Source organism: Dermacentor andersoni, chromosome 1 (genome assembly GCF_023375885.2).
Source record: "Dermacentor andersoni chromosome 1, qqDerAnde1_hic_scaffold, whole genome shotgun sequence".
NCBI classification, from domain to species: domain Eukaryota; kingdom Metazoa; phylum Arthropoda; class Arachnida; order Ixodida; family Ixodidae; genus Dermacentor; species Dermacentor andersoni.
The window spans coordinates 125,287,667-125,309,907 of record NC_092814.1 but is presented as its reverse complement, the minus strand read 5'-3'; the positions used below and the strand labels follow the sequence as shown (position 1 = coordinate 125,309,907).

Genomic DNA, 22,241 nt, shown 5'->3' with positions numbered 1-22,241 from the left:
GGTTTTATAAGGTAAAAACTTTATTTTTTGAGCAGATTATGCTAGTGTTCTCCTCGTGTAATGCAGCTGTCTTAGAGCATTTTTCTTCAATATACGAGATATGCACATTCCATCGAAGGTCAGAGGTTGTGTGAATTCCTAAGTATTCAAAGGTATTTGCAACTAAAAGAGGTTCTTTCGCTATGCGATAACTAAAATTTAAATGATTCTTTTTACGTGTGACAGTCATTGCTACGAGAAGAAAGGGGGTTAACCGAGGGGCCCGATTTTTATTAGTCATATCGTAAGAAGCCAACAAACATTGACACCAAGGACAACAAAGGGAAAATTACTTGTGCTTAATAAATGAAATAAAGAAACGATGAATTAATGGAAATGAAAATGGATGAAAAAAACAACTTGCCGCAGGTGGGAAACGATCCCACAACCTTCGCATTTCGCGTGCGATGCTCTACCAGCTGAGCTACCACGGTGTCGTTTTCCCATCCACTTTCTTGGGTTTTTATGTTTCCTAGCAGAAGCCGGGGAGCGTTAGCCAGCGCCACCACTCACAGACCTTGGCGGCGGACGTGGAACGTCCTTTCTGCCGCAGGCGTCACGAGAGCGTGATCTTTTTGGGTGAAGGCAACTGGTCAATAAACCCACACATGCTACCTGAAGGCATGAATGTTGCCAGATTCGAGACCATATTTATGTAATAAACGAGAAGAAAGGGGTTAACCGAGGGGCCCGATTTTTATTAGTCATATCCTAAGAAGCCAACAAACATTGACACCAAGGACAATAAAGGGGAAATTACTTGGGCTTAATAAATGAAATAAAGAACCGATAAATGAATGGAAATGAAAGTGGATGAAAGGACAACTTGCCGCAGGTGGGGAACGATCCCACAACCTTCGCATTTCGCGTGCGATGCTCTACCAATTGAGCTACCACGGCGCCGTTTTCCCATCCACTTTCTTGGGTACTTGTGTTTCCTAGCAGAACCCGGGTGCTGACGGTGAAGAAGGTGCTGACGGGTTTCGTTCTTTAGGAATCGGAGTGATTTTTGCGAATTTCCAATCTGTCGGCAACTCTGAGCATTTTAGTAATTTCTTAAAAACTAGAGTTAAGCATTTCGCGCACCACCCAGCATACCGGACTTGAAAGATGTTGGTATTTCATCGATATCTGGCGACTTCCTGATGTCTAAGTTGAGCAGTAGAGCTAACACGCCTTCCTGAACTGAGGTTGTCTCTGAAGGACTTCCAGTCTGTTAGTCGCGCAACTCCAGTCTTGGTCGGTTTCCGGTTGTGCGCGATGTCATCATCATCATCATGGTTACGCCCACTGCAGGGCAAAGGCCTCTCCCACACTTCTCCAACTACCCCGCTCATGTGCTAATTCTGGCCATGTTACCCCTGCAAACTTCTTAATCTCATCCGCCCACTTAACTTTCTGCCGCCCTCTGCTACGCTTCCCTTCCCTTGGAATCCCGTCCGTAACCCTTAATGACCATTGGTTATCTTCCATCCTCATTACATGTCCTGCCCAGGCCCATTTTTTTTTCTTGATTTCGACTAAGATGTCATTAACTCGCGTTTGTTCCCTCACCCAATCTGCTATTTTCTTATCCCTTAACGTTACACTCATCATTCTTCTTTCCATAGCTCATTGCGTCGTCCTCAATTTAAGTAGAACCCTTTTCGTAAGCCTCCAGGTTTCTGCCCCGTACGTGAGTACTGGTAAGACACTGCTGCTATGCACTTTTCTCTTGAAGGATAATGGCAACCTACTGTTCATGATCTGAGAATGCCTGCCAAACGCACCCAAGCCCATTCTTATTCTTCTGATTATTTCAGTCTCATGATCCGGACCCGTGGTCACTACCTGCCCTAAGTAGATGTATTCCCTTACCACTTCCAGTGCCTCGCTACCTATCGTAAACTGCTGTTCTCTTCTGAGACATTTAAACATAACTTTAGTTTTCTGCAGATTAATTTTTAGACACACCCTTCTGCTTTGCCTCTCCAGGTCAGTGAGCATGCATTGCAATTCGCCCCCTGAGTTACTAAGCAAGGCAATATCATCAGCGAATCGCAAGTTACTAAGGTATTCTCCGTTAACCCTTATCCCCAATTCTTCCCAATCCAGGTCTCTGAATATTTCCTGTAAACACGCTGTGAATAGCATTGGAGAGATCGTATCACCCTGCCTGACACCTTTCTTTATTGGGATTTTGTTGCTTTCTTTATGGAGGACTACGGTGGCTGTGGAGCCGCTATAGATATCTTTCAGTATCTTTACATACGGCTCGTCTACACCCCGATTCCGTAATGCCTCCATGTCTGCTGAGGTTTCAACTGAATCAAACGCTTTCTCGTAATCAATGAAAGCTATATATAAGGGTTGATTATATTCCGCACATTTCTCTATCACCTGATTGATAGTGTGAATATGGTCTATTGTTGAGTACCCTTTACGAAATCCTGCCTGGTCCTTTGGTTGACAGAAGTCTAAGGTGTTCCTGGTTCTATTTGCGATGACCTTAGTAAATACTTTGTAGGCAACGGACAGTAAGCTGATGGGTCTATAATTTTTCAAGTCTTTGGCGTCCCCTTTCTTATGGATTAGGATTATGTTAGCGTTTTTCCAAGATTCCGGTACGCTCGAAGTCCTGAGGCATTGCGTATACAGGGTGGCCTGTTTTTCTAGAACAATCTGCCCACCATCCTTCAACAAATCTGCTGTTACCTGAACCTCCCCAGCTGCTTCCCCCTTTGCATAGCTCCCAAGGATTTCTTTACTTCTTCCGGCGTTACCTGTGGGATGTCAAATTCCTCTAGACTATTCTCTCTTCCATTATCGTCGTGGGTGCCACTGGTACTGTATAAATCTCTATAGAACTTCTCAGCCACTTGAACTATCGCATCCATATTAGTAATGATATTGCCGGCTTTGTCTCTTAACGCATACATCTGATTCTTGCCTATGCCTAGTTTCTTCTTCACTGCTTTTAGGCTTCCTCCGTTCCTGAGAGCATGTTCAATTCTATCCATATTATACTTCTTTGTGCGCGATGTAAACTTGGATAATGTGGTGGTCGCTTCCGAGCGTCTCTGAGAGTCGTCTCCACTCGGCCCAGTGGACGTTCACAGTGAAGGTAAGGTCCGGGTTTGTGCCCCTGGAGACACTGTTTCCTACTCTCGTGTCCTGCAGTGGGCCGTTCCGTATGGTCAGCCTGCGTTGTTGGGCAGTGTCGTGGACTCGGGCTCCCTTCTTGGCAGCGCTAGATTAAGGGGGGGGGGGGGGCTAAGGGGACTTCAGCCCAGAGCCTCACCTCGGAGAGTAGGACAAGGGGGCCCATTTATTCTAACCTGCTTAGTATATGGAACCATGGGCAACGGAACTTCGAGCGACATGTATGAAGCGAGAAAACCAGAACGAGCAGACGGGACCCCCGCCTAATCCCCCGCCACCCCGGCGAGGCCCCCTTTCTTACGAAGCGAGGTGCGTTTGCTTGGAAGAGTTTTCGTGGTTTCCTGTCAGTCCGTCTGTCCAGTACTGTCTGGAGGGGAGGGGCAAGGGGGAAACACCTAAAACATGTAATCTGAGATGAGGACCTAAATCTCCCTTGCCCCTCGTCACCACCACGCAACCCTCCACCTCTCAAAAAAAAAAAAAAAAAAACTTCTGACCTTACTCACGTTGATCAGCTGTCAGTTGTTTTACGATACTATTTAAATGGGAAAGTGTACGAACGCTTTCTTGGATTTGTTCCAATTGAATCGCATACCGGCTTGTATCTTTTCGATACCGTGATGTCCCTTTTGACGACCAATGGCATCTCAATTGATGATTGTAGGGGCCAAGCTTATGATAATGTGAGTAATATGTCAGGAAAATACAAAGAACTGCAAGGTAAAATCAAACACCTGAACGAATTGGCAGTCTACGTCCCGTGTACTGGTCATTCACTGAACATAGTTGGCGCGTGTAGCGTTGACAGTTGCCTTGAGGCAGTCAAATTTTTCACTGTAATTCAGAGATTGTATGTGTTCTTTGCTGCGTCACCTAAGCGATGGAGGTATCTTTTGGACAGCATGGGCGGAACTGGCCAGCAGCTTGTTTTGAAAAGTCTCTCTGAGACCAGGTGGTTAAGACACGCTGAATCATGTAAGGCCATTCTGAAAAATTTCAATGCAGTCTTGTGTTGCCTTGAAGCTATATCAAAGAACGAGGAAGGAAACGGTGACACTAGGAACGAAGCGCACTCTCTCTTCAAGAAAATGACAAAACTAGAAACTGCATTCATGGCGATTTTCTGGAGTGAAATCTTGGAGCGCTTTGACAAAACGAGCGTAGCACTTCAGCAACCAGGCCTAGACATTTCAACTGCTGTAGACCTGCTGAGCTCTCTAGAAGGCTTTGTTAATTCTTTGCGACCTCTCCTTGTACCTTCGAAGAGAAAGCACGCACGCTAAGGGATACCAATCAATGTTATCAGGATGAGCGCAAACGCATCGTTTTGAGTAAGCACCCGGACGGAAAAAGCGATAGTGTGCTACAAGGAAGAAAATAAGTTTATCGTAGAGATCTGCCATGTTGTACTTGACAGTCTAGGCTCTGCTTTGCAAGTGCGAAAGGCTGCCTACACTGAACTCTGCGAAAGGTTCGGATTCTTAAAATTGCTGACAGAAGTTGGGAGAGAGGCCTCTCTGGCACAGCAGGCTGAGATGTTGGTGAAAACCTACAAAAATGATTTGGAACCAGCATTTTCCGCTGAAATCGTTCAGTTTGCGAACTTTCTGCACAACTTTGTGTGCCAGGACATGAGTCCCTTGGGAATAATGAAGTTGCTGCACGAAAGAAAGCTTATTGATGTGTTTCCGAACCTTTCTATTGCTTTGCGAATGTACTTAAGCATACCCGTGGCAAACTGTGAGACCGAAATCGTTTTCCAAGTTTTCCAAAAAATCGCCGTCGTTGGAGCCTCCTTGACGACAAGGTGAACTCGCTTGCTATCATGTCCATTGAAAGTGACCTCCTCCGCGATTTATCCTTCGAACAGACTATATCTGATTTCGCCAAAGGGAAGGAGCGAAAGATGCCATATTAAAAGAGGACTGTTTGCGATATACATAAATAGTTCCAATAAGTTCGTTGTGTCGCCTACCAGCCTTCACGTTGCCAATGAAACGCGGAGCAGTGTAATTCAAGATATGCAAATCTTCGTTGTTCGTCTGTTGTTTGTTCTTCTTATGATATTTAGCGTGCTTATAAAGAACTGTATTTTTGTTGTTTTTGATAGTGACACGTTTATTTGGTGTCGTCCTTGCTTGTCTTACATTTAACGAAAATATTTTCAAATAATGTTTTGTAATTACAGTTGGTAATTCTCATCTGTATTCTAGTGCATTTTTATGGTGTTTGTATTGCCTTAAGTATTGTATATATCTATTGCATATTTATAGAGTAACGTGTATAACGATTACTGCAGTCTGATGCTTGAATTTTAATAAAGAATGTTTTGGATAGAATCATGCTTCTCCTCACGGGATTAAACTTAGTGATGCAAACAAAGCCTAGCTTCAGAGGGATTGACATCTGAGCTGTGTTGTCTTTTCTACGTTCTTGTTCGTCTTGAGTGCACTAAACTTTTCCTTAAAGCCTAGCTTTTGCTGAAAACATAATGCGGATTAATCACAAAGTGAACATATGGGTTGGTGTTTACAACAGCACGCGTTTCAAGCAAGTTTTATTGTTTTCCTTATAATAATAACAATAATAATAATCCCGTTGATCGCACTTCGTTCTTTTTAATTTGTTGGAAATAAAATGAAACAAGGCATATTTCCAGTAGCGTAGCAGGCGACAGGGAGGGGGGGGGGTCAGTATAGGGAAAGGGGGCCTGCATGCGCATTAGCCCAGGGCCCCCAATTTTTTTAATCTGGCCCTGCTTCTTGGGGGTTTTTGGATAAGCCCATGCTGTATGTGGGGTGTTGAAATCTCCCATTATGACAACTTGATGGCCTTTCGTGCGTTTCCCGAGTTCAGAGACAAAGTGGTCGAATTCCGGAAGTTAATCACGAGGAGGGCTGTACATGCTGTCGATAAAGAGGCTTTGCAGCGTTTTCCTGTCTGGTATGATCTCCACTAGGGTGTGCTCGATGGGGGTGTCTTCTATTTCGTGTTTTTGCATTGTGAGAGTTTTCTTGGTTACGATGGTTGTGTGTTGGGCTTGCGTATGAGCGGTGTATCCTTGAAGTCGAACGTTGTGCGTATTGGTTTCCTGTAGGGCAATTGCATCAGGGTGATCCAGTTTGACGAGTTATTGTAGGTTTGCATACCCGGGACGGAAGGACCGACCGTTCCATTGCCGGTTGCGCAGAGTTTTTTGCGGGCTCTTTGTTGTGGTTTTAGGTGTCGCCATTATTAGGCTCTTCAGTTTCACATACAGCTTCATGGTTGGGTGAGATCGAGCGGGAGGCATGGCGACTGTTCGTGCGAGCCTTCTTTCTACCCTGCTCAGTGCTGTTGAGAAGGCTATCGAGGTAGGACTTGGTGACGTAGTTGTTCTTTGCATGTGCTATGAAATTGTTGACCTGCGCTGATAGGCCGGTGACCTGGCTTGCGAGAGTGGCGACTTGATTTGCGAGGGTGGTGACTTGGGTTGTAAGGGTCGCAATCTTCTCGACGATAGGCTTGGTGACGTTTTCAGTCAAGGCGAGGATGTTCTTTGTGAAGATATTCTCGAAGGCCAGGAGGTGCTTTTGAACTCTAGCTTCGATCCCGGAATCAATTGCCTCCGTGGTTAGCGTTGTAGATGGTTGCTTGCTTCCATGTTCATATTCTTTGCATCTTTGGAATAGTCTGTCTATGAGGCTTTGTTGATTTTGTAGCTTGCTATTGAGGGCTCTTACGGCTACCGCTTCTGCCGATCCGACGCTGGCACTGCTAGAGGTGGCGGCCACTTCGGCGTAATTCACGCGTTTTCGGGAATGCGACCGTGATCTTGATCGTGAACTTGACGTGGGTCTGCTACTTCCTGTGGTGCTACTGGAGGTGTTACTTGAGTTGGCGGCGCATCCATTGGCAGCGCCTAGTTTAGGGAACTCGTTGCGGTTGGAGCTCCATCAACTCTCTCGTTCTGGGATCCTGTTTGGCCATTGCTGTCCTACTTTGTAAGGCGGTGTGTTAGGCTTGAACTTTTTCTTGCATTCCTTCCCAGCCGTTTCGTGTCCTTCTCCGCAAATCTTGCACGTAGGTTGGCAGTAATGGTTCGGAGGTTGGTTTGTTTCGCCGCATTTGTAGCAGAAATTTGGTGTTGGTTTTGCGCAAACGTCTTGACGATGTCCGAGGTTGCCACAGGTTTGGTCGGACTTGCGGTAGGGCTTGCATCGGTAGTCGCCGCTCTGATAAATGATGCTGTAGGGGACGTGTGGGCCGTCAAAACAGATGACCGCCGCCGTGGACTGTCCGAGCATACGCGCGCTGAGGACTGTATAGCTCGCTGGCACTCGAATTTCTTCCATTAGCTCCGCACTGCAGGTCCCAGGCGTGATGCCGTAGATCTTTTGCTAACGTCTTCGGGTAGACGCGAGTTGGCTTTTACATTGTAAATGTTGTCTCCAAGCTGTATGTTAGTGACCTTGGCAAAGTTCTGAGCGTAGTTCTTGTTCGCTGTACTTGCAATAATGAGGTTTTCTTCTTTTTGGATTTGCACTCGTACGTTGTCGTGGAATTCTTTTTGCAATATTCCGCTGGCTCTTCCGACTGCGTGAGTGACTGCGATAAGTGAACATTTGGTGAGTTCAAGGTCAGCTTATGGGCGGTAGACAATCTTGATGTCGTCCAAGGGTAGCGGTGGCATTCTGGATTTGCGTGGCGGCGGCGGCATGGCTAGCTGTTGTAGGATTGGGTCGCTGCGGGGGCTTTGATGCGCGTGATTTCCTTCTTGCCTTTCTTTTCCCATGTCAGCCATTGGTCGTTGAGGTCTATAGTTCTGCCGCTGTTTTTATCGTACGTCTAAGAATGCGTGACATTGGCTTCTTCCGCTGGGTCTGTATGCATTGCGCTTGTTTCTTCTTGTCGTTCGCTTGACGTCGCGTCCGTCGCGGGTGTTTGATGGCTCATCTTAAGGTCTGCCTATCATCCGCAGCGCCTGCGAGCGCCGAACCTCTTCTTCGGCTCACAGTGCACGTGCGACGCCTGTTGCACGTGCGGCAGCGAGCGCTGTCGGCCTCCTCTCACGCGCGCCGTGTGCCTATTGCACGTGCGACGGCGGTTCTCCCCGGCGGGCCGGTGTGGTCTCGCGAGGCGTTAGGCTTAGCAATGCGCGGGATGGTCGGTGAAGTTAAAGCTCGAAATCTTCACCAAAAACGCACTCACATTTAAAGTAGGTGGTATCCGCTGGTTACTTGTAACTTTCTAAGCGGGTGAGTGGCCTTTCTGTAGAAATGAGCGCGAGACGCAGGAGCCCATGTGAGGCACGTCAATACTCCACCGCCTCCTAGCGGAGAGTGCACCATGCGCCGAAACTTGAGAAAAATGGTGCGCACAGCCGGGCTTAATGCTTGGATGTGGCTCCATAAAGCCATTTTGTCCATTGCTTCTTGCAAAAATTTGTCGCCGGAATGTGTTGGGGCGCATCTATGCAATCGATGCCGTAGCTCTATCATGCATTATTCATGGGCTTCCTAAGATACAGCCTGCCCGTGCTGGGAAGCGCCAGTAAAATGAGCCTTCGCGCACTGCAGAGTATATAAGCCCAAGTTCTACGGACGTGCTTCGGCCTCCCTAAGTGTGCATCCACAACAGCCACAATCGTCACAGCGCGTGACCACCCTATAACAATATGCACTGCAGTCGACGCCCTATTAGTGCACATTCGACATGTCGCAAGGACACCCTTTCACCATTTTGCTTTCCTGCCAACAACTAGGCCGTATACGAGTTTCAGCCGTCTCGTGACTACTCAAGGAGCATCGCTACCATTGAATTACATCCCAGTATCATGGCCTTCGCTGTCACTGTGGTCTCTGCATCTATCTAGAGTATGCCTTACCATTTCAGGCATCAAGAAGAAGGCACAAATGCCGTCTGCAGCATTGAAGCAGGCAGCTTTATTTCTATTGCATGAGATCCACAGTGACCGCTTACATGTTTACACCGATGGGTTGGTCATGCACTCCAGCAGTTGCAGTATTGGTCCCAGAAAAATCTAGTCACAAAATTCAGAACATCGCACTTGACATTAACGACGGCTTGACATTGCCGACACTAATGACATTAGTGTCGGCAATGCCGGAGGGGCTGGAGCCCTCGAGCACCCCCGTAGTAGGCGCGTATGGCGGGTGCAGATGTTGCGGGAGCCGAAATGTTTGGTGGCTTCATGTCAAGTTTCGGAGATGCGTTGAAGCGAGAGGCAGCACGAAGCGTTCCCTCCCCTTTGCCTGCTCTCATCACGCCAGCGTTGTGACAGCGAGTGTCCGCTGTCATCGAGTGAGATCTGTTCCTGTTAGCCTGTGCGCGCGTGACACCATACATGTTATATTAATTAGTAACTGAGTATTTATTGCAATTTATACGGCCGCCAAAACTACGAACCTTACTTCATGTAGTTGTCTAACACTTTGCTATTGCTCTCGATGCTTTGCCTTTAGGGCGAAACTGCGCCTTTGCTTGATTTATACTTCGCTATGTCACCAAAAATAGTTCTCTGTACGTCATGTATCGTGAATGAATAAATACTGAATGCACGTAAATAAACGTGCATAAAATAAGAGAAATCTTACAAATAACCAATCTGCAGCCTTCATGGCGAGGCACTTCTAGCAGAAGGCATTAGACGCTGCTCCAGTGCTTCAGGGTGCGCTAAGTGCGGGTGAGCTGCTTAGACGAAGTAATTTCTGTTGCCTGTAGTATTGCTGTAGCTCGTGCACGTTAGCGCTGTTTCTTATTGTCCTTATACATGTATACGTGCCTACGTACCGTAACTTTGTATATGGTGCGAGCATTCAAGACTCGACTGGAGCTCTGAAGGGGCATCTTGAAAGGCAGACATCAGAAAAGGGCGGCAAGGAAGATGGTAAACATGGAGCTCGGTTGGACTGGGTGGGGGACACTCTCAATGGCGCAGAAGGAGGGGCCGTTCATCTGTGCTGGGGTTGCAGCGCAGCGTTGAGGGCTTCCGCGCCTGCAAGCAAGCATGTACGCCCCGGGAGCGTCTTACGCCCAGAGGAGGAAGCGGCCAATACTAAACTGTGGCTCATGTGCGTCGACTCGGAAGCGTGCGTCGGGACGAAGGGCACTAATTGCGTTGTCTGCTACGGGCTGCATGCAGCAGGTGCGAGAGGGAGAAAAGCAGAGCTAGGCGCGCGTCCTCGTTTGTCACTTTGGAGAGCCGACCTGGGAGTTGGTCGCTGTGTGCTACAACTCCAACTGCTGACGTCGCCGGCTGGAGTCAAAGACAAGCGGACGCTGCCCTCTCAGGCTCGCGCCCCACTCAGCGAAGGACGGCCTCGCGCGCACTCTCCCTTCCACGTTGCTGACTCCATCAGGCTTGCCGGGCGCCTTTGACTCTTCTTGATGCCGCCCCGGTGACGCGCAGCTCGCGGCGCGCGTGCCAGTCGTGAAACTTGGTATTTGCACCGCCAGCGCTCAGGCGAAAGGGTCAACCCTTTCTCCTGCTCTGTGCAGCCGTCGCCTAGCTCCTGATTCGTCCTGCGCATCCCCCAACTTCCCCAATTCTACGTGCGTTCTACAACTCCCGCCCACCGAGTCAACTTTCATTGTGAACCTGCAGGCGCCCGGGAAGTATGTTTCTTCCCCGACTTCTTCGCGGCCTGGCGCCCAGCCGCCGCGTATTTCTCTTCTTTATAGCTTTCTCTTTTCCGCTCTCGTCGCCACGGCCCATCTTGTTTTCGGCTCGTTTTTTTTTCTTATCCTTTTGCTCGTCACGGCAGAAACTCGCTAATGGAGCACGCTCGCTGGGTTTGCCGAGGTCGCCTTCTTACAAAAGTGCGTCGGAAGCGGGAAATCAAGCCAGCGTTGTCAATCGATTCGTCCCGGCACCGCGCTTGGTTTAATTTGCCAACGTCCGTCTGTCAACACTGTGTCAGCTCCTCTACGCGCGCGTGCGTGTGCTTTCCCTCCCCTTGCTTAGTGAGGAGCAGCTTCCCGAGCTTCCCTTTTCGCCTATTTCGTTTGCCTGCCTTGGAGCATCCTGACAAACGCAATGTGTGCGCACTTGCTCTTCTTTCCTCGCCGTAAGGATGGTTCCTCTTTTGCACTTATATGGCAATAATTAGTATCAGCAAACAGTACCCATGCATGCGATTCAGATGTTTAGTTTCTTGCGTATAAGCTCAACTAACAGTCCGACCAATAAAGTTGTTCTGCGCAAAATATGTCCGTGTTCTTGGGAAGAAGAAGGCATATGAATAAACCCTCGACAAACTTCGCTGTCTGCTGAGTATCGTCTTAAAACAAAGAGAGAAAAGAAACATATCCCGCGAAACTTTCTTTTTTATCGCCACGGTGAGTGTCCTATTCCACAGCCCGAATCCCTCACGCGGGTTTCAGTGCACGTCAGCGCGGCACTGCTTATCTTCTGTTATTTTTGTGGTCCTCTTATGTTTAGTCTGACATCAAGAATTCGGCACTGGTGCGGCTTTTGTTTCACGCGAAACTTTCAGCGCGTGGAGTAAGGCTCCCGCGTGCTTGGACTCATTTGCCGTGACAGAGTTCAAGGGAGTCGATCGAAGTAAAAGAATGGCAGAGGCTTTACCATCTCTCTTTCCGCAGGCGGCCGAACTTGTTCGCCCTTTCTTACTTGATCTACGAGTTCTCGCCGCCAACTCTCGTCTAGGCCGAGCTCTTGTGCGTCGAGACGTGCCGAGTTGGCTTTGGTTTTCAAACCCCGCCCTCCGACTAACTCGATTAGGCTGGCGGAGCAGAAGCGCTGAACCGCTCATTGAAACAGGCCTCTCAGCGAAATCCGGAGGCATTCGTAGCTTCATCTATGCCTGCCGCTTCCTCCTTCACCGATATTTGGCCTCTTTTGCTTGCCTTCCTCACCACCTCCTGAGGTTTCTATCGGTTTCCCCAGTTCCGTCTTTTATTTCTCGAGACAAACAGAAGTAACTGCAGCTGTAAAGGGGAGGAGGATAGGCGGATTCGACCAGTGGCCGCAACGAGTTTCGCATAGTTGGCGATCTTGTCTTGCTTACCACCGAGTAGATTGAAATTGCATCTTGGTCATTGTGGCCTGATTTCTGCGAGAAGCTTCTCACGTTTTATGTTGCTCGCTAGAAAGCAGTGAATGCTTTCAGTCGACGCCGACAGTCTTTTTTTTTTAATTCATGGGTATATGCACGTTACATATAGACGGAGTGCCTATACTTACGTAACATGTGCTCAAATAATGGACGTCTGTTAGCTGAAGGGTGTCGACATGTGTTCTTATCACTCGATTTCATAAAGGAGATATCACTGTAAGTATCATTGCAACACTATAGCTCAGTAAAATCAGTATTAATATTGCCCTTAGCGAGATATGACTCTGCGGGCACAAGCTTCATGTGACGCAGAGTCTTCGAATGTATTACATAATATTCATACTGATTACAGTTGGTGCCAAATACTATGCAGTATCGCATTTCGAGCTTATTGTTTTTTAACTGCTAGAAATATTGTTCAAGTGGCCGCTATATGCCTTAATTGTTTCATCGTAGGGCACAGCCCGCAACTAAACGCGACACCACACGGTTCAAAGTCACATGAACCGTACTGAGTTCTCGCAAAATCTTGAACTGGCCGCGGCACCTTTGTCTATCTCACTAGAGCATGTTCTTGTATAGTGTTATGATTGGGGGCTCAATCCCATCGCTCGTGATCCGTTGTCAAGATTGGAGTCCGGCATGAATTCGAAGGTAGCTGGCCCATGCCGTCGTCCAACTTATCCACGCTGAGGACGTTGATGAAGGGAAGGACTGCTTCTCATCGAGAACGAGGAATATGGGTTTATTTACAGTATTTATATCAGTCTAACATGACTGTTTGAGAAAGTACATCAGTCTAACATGACTGCTTGAGAGAGAGTGACCTGAGCCGCCGCGCAACAGCGGTTTTTAAACACTCGGTCCTCTCCCGATACAAGATGATGCGAACGTTCGTTTAGTCCTCGCAAACTAGCCGCCTCCCCGCAGGATGGTCTACGCGCACACATGCACACACGCATACACACAGGTGCGAAGGTCCGGAGCCGACGTCAGAGGGGCCCCGTAGAACTCGGAGCCGTTCCGGGTAGCGCGTTGGCTTGCGTCTTGGTCGGTGCGTGGGAAGCAGCGCAAAACGGCGTTCCCGCGGCAACTCGCGCACCCGTAGCAGATCAGGTCCGCGTTGGGGAGTTTGGGAACAATAGTTGGCCCGCCGAACTCATTCCGTCACAACGGCGATGAGGCTAGAGGTTGGCGGCGGTTTCAGCACAAAGCCTGCTTCATCGAACGCATCCTAGCTGAAGCGACAGAGAGTGGGGGATGCGTGTCTTGTTCCCCGACACAAAGTCGATTTAGTCACGCTGTGGCTAGAGGTTGGCGGCGATGCTCCCGAGATGTTGCTTCCACAGTCGCAACGGGTTGGCAAAACTTTGCACTGCAGCTGACCGTTCTTAACAATAGATAAGCGCCTGCTCAGTGACCTCTTCATTGCCCATTATTAATTATATTCTTTCTATATTTGGTGGTAGTATGAGCGTCTTTATTTAAAAGTCAAATACTGGCACCTCCGGGCCTAGGTTGGTCTCGTACCTTCTACATAAGAAAATCAAGGCCAGAGTTCATGATATAGGCGAAGAAATAATTAAAATGGCGTAATTTTGATGACGCGTAATTGATGTTATATTGACTGTCTCGCGGGCTTGTTCAACAACGTGACTTCATGACGTTGCCAGGCGCGCTAGTATTTGGCCAAATATAAGACTACATTAGGTCATCGATATTTCCAGATGGGAACTAAAATTCCTGCGTCCGGAAGAAGTCATGAGCACGAGGAGAGCAAGGTGCTTGAGACATCTTTAAGTGAGCAGCAAGACCTCGTAATTCAGATAGCGCCAACTCATGTAGCTTGAAGATATGCTAAAGAATAAAGTGGAAGAAATTTCTTTAGTTTAGAGGAAGCTGATAGGGGACCCTGTCGTTCGAGGAACTTTGGTGAGGAGGTGAGAATGGTCGAGGGTGGCTGAGCTTGCCAAATATCTTCCAGGGAAATGACATTAACTTGAACTTAAGGAGCGGCCATGTGAAATCCCTTACAGTGAAAGTTATTCTGTACAAATTGTTTTATCTAATTGTTATGATCTCGGTAGTTAATCGCGGTGCCAGTTCCTGCGATGATATTCAGGTGGTACTCGCACACCATCTTGAATGCGAGTCGAGAGGCCGATTTGCGGCACCAGGGACAGGATCAGACAGAAGCCTTCTGCTGCTGGTATTAATCCAGTAAAAAACGAAACGCCGCCTTTAGAAAGATGCCACGGCTGCGCAGCTTCACGATTATTCCAGAAAAGGTGTTGACCGGGCCTAGTAAAAATAGTTCCAATCCATCATGTGCCCACTACATTAATCAAAAGAGTAAGTTTAACGGCAATGAATTGTCAGTGACCAAGTAAAGGCTGAGCATAGCGGGGTTTGATGAAAGTGAAACTGTTAATTTATATGCATCTGGGAAGAAGCTAGAACGAGGCAAAAAAAAGGATATATGATTCGCATTATGGCTAGAGAAGCATTACCTGAGAAAGTGCGAAGTCTTATGCATAGATTGCAGAAGAGGGACAGCAATAGTTCAGTGTTCCTTACGTTGATATAAAGCAACTTACAGGACATACATAATTTTATTGTGTGTAATCGTAACGCACTCCATGGAAAACGAGTAGCAAACACGCTGTGCGACACAAATTGATGGTTCATGCATGCGACTTCCTGTTTCTATTGCCATCATCACGTAGTAGTTACTCCGTGCAAGCGTTGTAAATTACGCGTGCCAACCAAAGGCCACGTGTAGCACATGACCCTCAGAAAAACATTTTAGTTATTCCACTGGGATAAAATGATAATAACGCGTAATACGTACGTACAGGTACACTTTTCACCAACAGTGGATGGTTCTTTGCCAGGTTCTCTCCCATTCCAGGTATTATATACATATACAGTTCACCGGTGTGAAGACACATGTACGTATTTTGCTTTGATGTGTATTGCTGTGTACTTTATTCCAAGTAAATGATGTGCAACGTGCTTTGACCAATGCCTACGAGTTCATTCATATTCAGGTCAGCAGCCCCCAGTCTCATGACGTGCTTTGCTATACATCACTGACAGCCAGTGTTACCGGTGGGGGTAATCATTGGCGGACTCAAAGGCAACAATGGCTAGGCGCACATGGACTGTTTTCTTTCGTTTCTTCTTTTCTTTTTTTTCTTTTTTTCTTTTCTTTTACTTTGACAACCGACATGGCTGCTTAGTGGCTATGGTGTTGGGCCGCTAAGCACGAGATCGCTGGATCGAATCCCCGTCACGGCGGCCGCATTTCGATGGGGGCGACATGCGAAAACACCCATGTATTTAATAGATTTAGGTGCAAGTTAAAGAGCCCCAGGTGGTCCAGATTTCCGGAGTCTCCTACTACGGCCTGCCTCATAATCAGATCGTGGTTTTGGCAGATAAAACCCCTTAATTTAATTTTTCTACCTTGACAAAACGACTCGAGCCTTGAAATGAAGGGCAAGGAGGCGTTGACAAAAATATTGTGCAGTAGAGGCAGGAATGAGGAAGCGCGCTTTCAGCTCGCAATATCCAATTTGCAGCTAGCCTTGACATTCTGCTCAACGTTGCCTTGAACCCAACAACAGCGGAGAATCTACGAGGACTACCAGTATTATGGCACCGACAAAGCAGATAAGCTCTGAATGTATTGAGATCTGTGTATTGAGAGCCCATAACTGCTACAGCTGCAAAATAATTCATCAGAAACACATAATCCATGTACATGATAAAGAGTCCTGTGTAGCGTCGCCCTGTGCACTTCTCGCCTCTGTGTAGGCGTCTAGTTCGCTGGTTTAAAACCTTGCTCCTTTAGCAAGAGACTGAGGGCTGAACTTGCCAGCAGCAGTAACACAAACAAAGATCAAAATTTATGCATGTTTTAGGCTGGTTAGGACGGAGTCCTTTACTTGTGAAGGGCCTGTGCTTTTCAGAGCTCTTAGCGCCCGTGATTTATAGGCTGAAGCAACGCTTATGTACAAACGGCCGATTGAATGCAATTCAGGTACCCCGATTGAAGGAGCCGTCATGGATTGCTTACAAGCGCATGTACTTACGTATTTCAAGGACTACTTGTAATGTATAGGATTCTGTGGAAGATCACTTGGAAGTCAAAACTCGGTGTGATATTGTAAGCGTAAGCCTTAATCACATGCAAGGGTGACAAGAGATGCATAGCAACAGTTTTATAGTTCACAGATATACGTCGGTGCGATGACGGAAACAGGCAGCACAATCATTAGAGAAAACGTACAATGAGGTTCTTTAGGAAGCGGGGATCGAAAGTAGTAACATGCTACATTGATCAGAAAACTGGATGTGGCCTTTTTAATACCATCCATTGCACGTCGCAAAGAAAGAAAGACGTCCTGGTAACGCAGATTAAATAACCTACTCTTTATGAACGCTAGGTGTACACAAAGCAAGAAAATAGGGGCGCTACAGCTGGCTAGCAGTAACAAGCGGGTTATGCATGGTAGGAGCGCACAGAAAACAGCACGCAGAAAAGGAAAACGAAGACAAGACAACTACTTGTCTCGTCTTTTTCTTTCTGTGTATATGTTGTGTCTTGTGTGCTGCTGCGGTGTGAACTTTCCAATTCGCCTGATTTGCCATTCTCGTGTAGCTTATTGAATTGATATCAACATGAACCTTTCGTTATCTCGAAATTGGTACCCAACCAGTGCTATGGTAATTTTATTAGAGCAGACAATGCTTGCTGTGTTTAAGTGCGGCAGTTATCCCGCTGGCTGCTTTGTAGTATTCTTTTAAGCACTACGAAAGGCTGCTTGTGTTTGAACCATTCCCGGCAGCATGCTAGTTAGGTTATCCGAAATGCCCATTGGGTTTATGTGCTAATTCCTTTTGTTTATCCTCCATTCCATATCGAATACCTTATGGATTTTCCAACCATTAAACTACTACTTCTTATGGATTTAACACGCTAGTTACCGCGCTGATTAACATACGGAAGGCGTTTATGACAGTTTCATGCCCGCTTTTTAAACTATAACCATCACCAGCAGTAAAGCTGAAACTTGAACCTGAGGCATGCCAATATGGACGCATGGTCGGACCTCTCTTATTGGTTTCCAACGGTTATTAAATATTGTAGCCTCAGGTAATAAGCATGACAAGTTAGTCATTTTGAAGCCGGATGTTGCACAAACTGTTTACTTATTCGACAGTGTCTGTGGGCCGCCTTGCGAGCATAGCTGAACAAACAATTCACAGTTTCTGTTCCCTCTCAGAGTTCAGCTTCTCGCTTGCGCTCTCTGCTCTATACGCCGATCTGTTAAGCTTTTCGTTTGGGTTAGCAGTAGCAAGGAGCTGTCTGGCGATCCCACCGAGAGATCACCCGTCTCGCTGTCGTCCTTTGCGGAAATTTTCATTTCTACTGGGCAACTTACGGCCTTTCCCAAAGCGTGAATTTTCCCGTAGCAGAGCGGCACATAAGAGCAGCTCACTGTGCTTCAAACTTACTCTGCGGTGCCCGCGTGGGACATACCGGGCCACGGCGGCGGCGCCCGTGATGGCGCACTGCTCCGGGACGGTCAGGTCCTCGCGTGGTGCTCCGGACGCGACGCCCGAGGTCGCCGATTCATTCGCCGATTGCTCGAGTCCTGGAGGAAAGCGGCCATATCGATTAACAATTAGGGTCCGGGGTCCAGCCGTCAAGACAGCGGCCCCCTTAACGAGCCTCGTCGGACGGGCTGGGATGGAAGGAGGGCGCACGCGTATGTAAGCGCGTGCACTAAGGTGTACATGCGTTTGCCGGTCAACGTCGCGCCAACAGCATCAACCTACCCGTCTGTCGATTGCTGTTCACGAGAGAGACACATGCAAACGTGTTGGGAGCAGGGCTTGCCTGACCGAGGCTGTGCACATGGCACGCCCTCGTTCATTTTGCCTCTCAGCATTCTAGCCGAGCATTTTTCAACGAGTATGTACTGTTTGTGCAGACATAAAAGCTGAAGCAGACACACGAGATTTAGCTCTTGATCGGTGTACTGAGCGGAAAAAATTGTCGGGAAAAGAGAGCCCGGGCGGACAGAACAGACCCTCCGGACAGATTTAGCTATATACTGCTTCCATGACCGCCTTCAGGTTCTTGTGAAACAATAATGAAAAGGGCAACGCAATATTTGAACCTCTCCATTGCTTACACTGGCAAGACACGTGCTTTCTTTAGTGAGCTTCTTTCTTGCCCCTCTTTTCCTATTTTCTGGTTTTTCTGTTTTACCTTTGCACTCCCACTGCACAGGGTAGCAAACTGGAAGTTACGCTGTATTGCAAGTGCGCGCCTTTCTAATTTTTTAATTTTCTCTAGCTATTCAATGCGCGATCCTGCATTTGGTGCTCTCTCTGTTGTAGTACTCCTTGATGGTCGCGCACGTTCGCCAAGTATGCTCATTTGCTCGATCAACCCCTTTCTTGGCACCTAATCCCTAACTCGTTCGCACCTAAACAAGTGTGATTGCGACCACTCCATCAAAGAGTAAAATGGAGAAAGGCAGATGTGAAACTTAACTAGTGTAAGGCCCGACTGGCAACCCTGTATTGATAAAACGGGGTAAAAATTTTGAAATTAGGAGTTGGGAAAAAAACTCAGTGCCCTTCCACTCTGTGAAGAAGGGTGAGCAGCGAAGCTGTGTATGTAGGCCCATTAATGGCGAACTGCACCTATGCCGCGGGCCGGCCCGGCATTGCACTATATTCGGGGTCGGCCCACGTATGGGGAGTGCTAAACATCTGCTTCACCTCCGCCGCGGGTCGGCCTGGCATTGCACTATCTTCGGGATTGGCCCGCATATGGGGAGTGCTAAAGCTTGCTTCACCTCTTCCGCGGGCCGGCCCGGCATTGCACCAACTTCTGCCCGATTCGCCAGATCCTAGCCATAGACAGCTTCGCTGTAAAAAAAAAAAAAACATACGCGAACAAACGCATTGAAGCGCGTAACTCTTATTGCATGTCCCACACTCTGCATCCGTTAGACCAAAAGGGATTGTAGTACCGTAGGCGCATTTCCAGCAGAGTGGCGCTATAGAAGAACCTTACTTCATCACGTCGTCGAACACGCTAGCGCTCTATCCGATAGTGTCTCTTAGCTCATCTGGTTGTTTCAGCTAAACAGGTTCGACTGCGCTTTCCTAATGTGGAGGATACCCCGGCTCAGTATGCTGTGTTCCGCTTCTTCTTCATATATTGATGGCTCCACAACCCCTGCCCCACGAGACTTCGGCACACGAGCATGATCCCCTTAAAATTTCACCATGCTAACTGCTATTACCGTAATAAGATTATTATCAGCGGACGGCATTCTTACATTATAGCGCGGAAGTCGTAGCAGGAAAGGTGTTTGAGCGTAAAGTGGAGGCTCAACTCGGGGAACTCGAGCAAGAAACAAAGTGGCACGAGCTTTTTATCAGCCCCTGGCTTTCTACGTCTTAACAGCGTTGACGAGGCTGTCTTAACATTCTCCGGTATTTCGCTCACTCTGGGTACGACAGAAAGTTTGTTTAATTTCAGTATCTTTGACTGGAAATTAAACAATCGCTTGCCCGTGCCTAGAATAAAAGCGCACTTTCATAGCAGCCGGCTGTTCTACCAGCCATACAGGCTGCTCGTTGTTGAGCTCTTAAGCTGTGTTCTAAGAATGATAGATACAGCTCTCACTAGGCCTCACATGATCTAAGCGTATCCCGATGTCTTTAGGGGGCTTGTAAAAAAAAGGCTAGACGAAGGATTGCAAGAGATTTTAGCAAAATATAGCAAATGCAGGATAACAAAATGTTGAGTAAAAGTGCCTTTGTTGTCTGCTTGAACTTGTTCCGTATTTCTTTTTTTCATTTTTTTAGCTGAAAAATGTTTCGTTGTTCATGGAATACCATCTCGCCCAAAGACACACTCTATTAAGAAGGAGGTTATCCTGCATTTTTTATGAACTGGCTTCTGAAATTCGGGCTTTCTCTGTATATGCATTAAAAGCGAGCATTGCGCAATGTGTCAGATGCAGAAGATTGCTTTGGTGATCAACAAATTAGTTGTATGACGCCAAGCTTTCGGTTCATACAATAACTCGTGTTTCCTCGGTATCTAAAAAACGAAAAGGGAATGACGGGCCTACAGGAACATTTCTTGGCTTTGGATACAGAATTGTGCAGCTTTAAATTTGCTTCTGGTACAACCAACGCTCATACAGTTCAAAATTTAGTGCTCCTGTAAGCCTATCGATACGTTATAGGTTGAGGTTAAGCGCAGCGTACATAGACTAGCATGCCGTCAGCTTTGTTGCTCCCTATTTAATAAATCACTTGCTCAGCATGCTCCGAGTACCATGCTTGAGAATTTTAATGCCACTAATGACTGGCTGATGCAGGCTTTGGCACCAGTGTGAAAGTAGCTGCGCCATGTGAGGAACTTCTGCGGCGTTCGTTGGAAAAAAAAAGCACTGCGATACACGCACAGTATGTGGAAGCGGAACATACATGTGCGAACGAACAGTTATGCATAAATTAACGGAATAAGTGGCTGAAAAACCCCGCATAGCAGCCGTTCATCATATCTTTTCTCGCGAGTATTAACAGTGTGCTTCTCCGATTTCTGTGCTGAATAATTAGTTACCGCAAATCTCTAAAACTCTTTAAATAATTTTTATCTTGAACCACTTGACATTTATCTTGAACCACTTGACAGAGTTTCCTGCCCATGATCCTTGAACTAGCGAACGTAATTAACCTTGACAACCTTTGCTAGCACAGCTTTCCGGGGAAGTTTTTTTCTGATTCCATATTAAGAGGTGATGAAAATATAACAATATGCGACCTGTGAATTACCGGAAATGGACGTTCCCAAATATTGAATTTTGATCGGATGCCGTATATGAGGCTCCGAAATTCATGTATATTCAAATTATCGCTGCACTAATAAACCTCGTACATAATATATCAGGATATACTAAGACCCATGATTTTGCTGTGCCTAAGATGTCAATTTTAGAACCCATGAATGTCAAATCAAAAAGTAATAACAAAAAGTCCCCTATTCGCGACTTACCCACGAATGTCGCAGCAGCAGCTGCGGTGGCAGCAGTTATAAAACAACCAAAATGTTGTTCTTTCTTTCTGAGTAGTAGCATGGTAAAGAAATAAAACGCCGTTTCGGCAGCACTGAGTAGCCACCGAGAATGAGCGAGGACCGTCCAATAACAACACGGGCCAGGCCTGTTTTCAAATTGATGAAAGACACCTTATTGCCCGTCGCGGCTAACAAATGTCCCGTCCACTGAAATGCGGCGCAAGATAGAAAACTGAAGAAAGCCTTGCAGGCACAAAGGAATGGGCAACCATCAAAAGGTTCGAGATGGGGAGGGGGGGGGGGGGGAGCTAAAGGCCAAGACGCCTTTTTCGACGCCAGAAATCGCGAGGCAGCTCCTTCTTCTTCCACGTAGAGAAGCCGCGACAAAGAATGTGGAGCTCTGCGTAACTGCAGAGGCCAGCCGTGGCTTGCCACCGGACCAGCGCACTGCCCATTCTTGCGCGGTTCGCGTTGTTTTTTGTGGCGCAGTTTCTTGTAATCAGGTATATTTCTTCGTATTTTCTTTTAGCGCTCTTCCTCTCCCCACTCTGCCAGTTGACGTTTGCTTGTTTTTATTGTTCCCGAGCTCCGGTGCGTTCTTTTACGGCGGCAGGAGTGAACGTTGTTAGGTGACCACGATATTTTGTCGTCCATCCTAGCTCTATGCCACATATTGGCTGCGGACCATGAGAGCACACGAAAGACCGGTAGGGAAGGAAGGACGGAGATGGAAAAGGAAAGGCCTATCGGTGGGGAGCAAGGGGGGAGGGGAGTGTAACTGAATCTAGCATCTTCTGGGGGCTGAATGCACGCGTTCCAGGGACGCCGTGACAGCGGGTGCCAGGAAAACGCCCATTGCTGGC

At 47.4% G+C, this 22,241-nt stretch overlaps 1 long non-coding RNA gene across 2 annotated transcripts in view; it reads right to left on the bottom strand.

Moving 5' to 3' along the window:
* The window catches only part of LOC140216635 (uncharacterized), a 169,051-nt gene that overhangs the window by 79,084 nt on the left and 67,726 nt on the right, over nt 1-22,241 (bottom strand). For both annotated transcript variants that reach the window (XR_011893209.1, XR_011893208.1), the window contains exon 2: nt 17,784-17,923. This is a non-coding gene — a long non-coding RNA (uncharacterized lncRNA). The remainder of the gene's footprint in view (nt 1-17,783; nt 17,924-22,241) is intronic.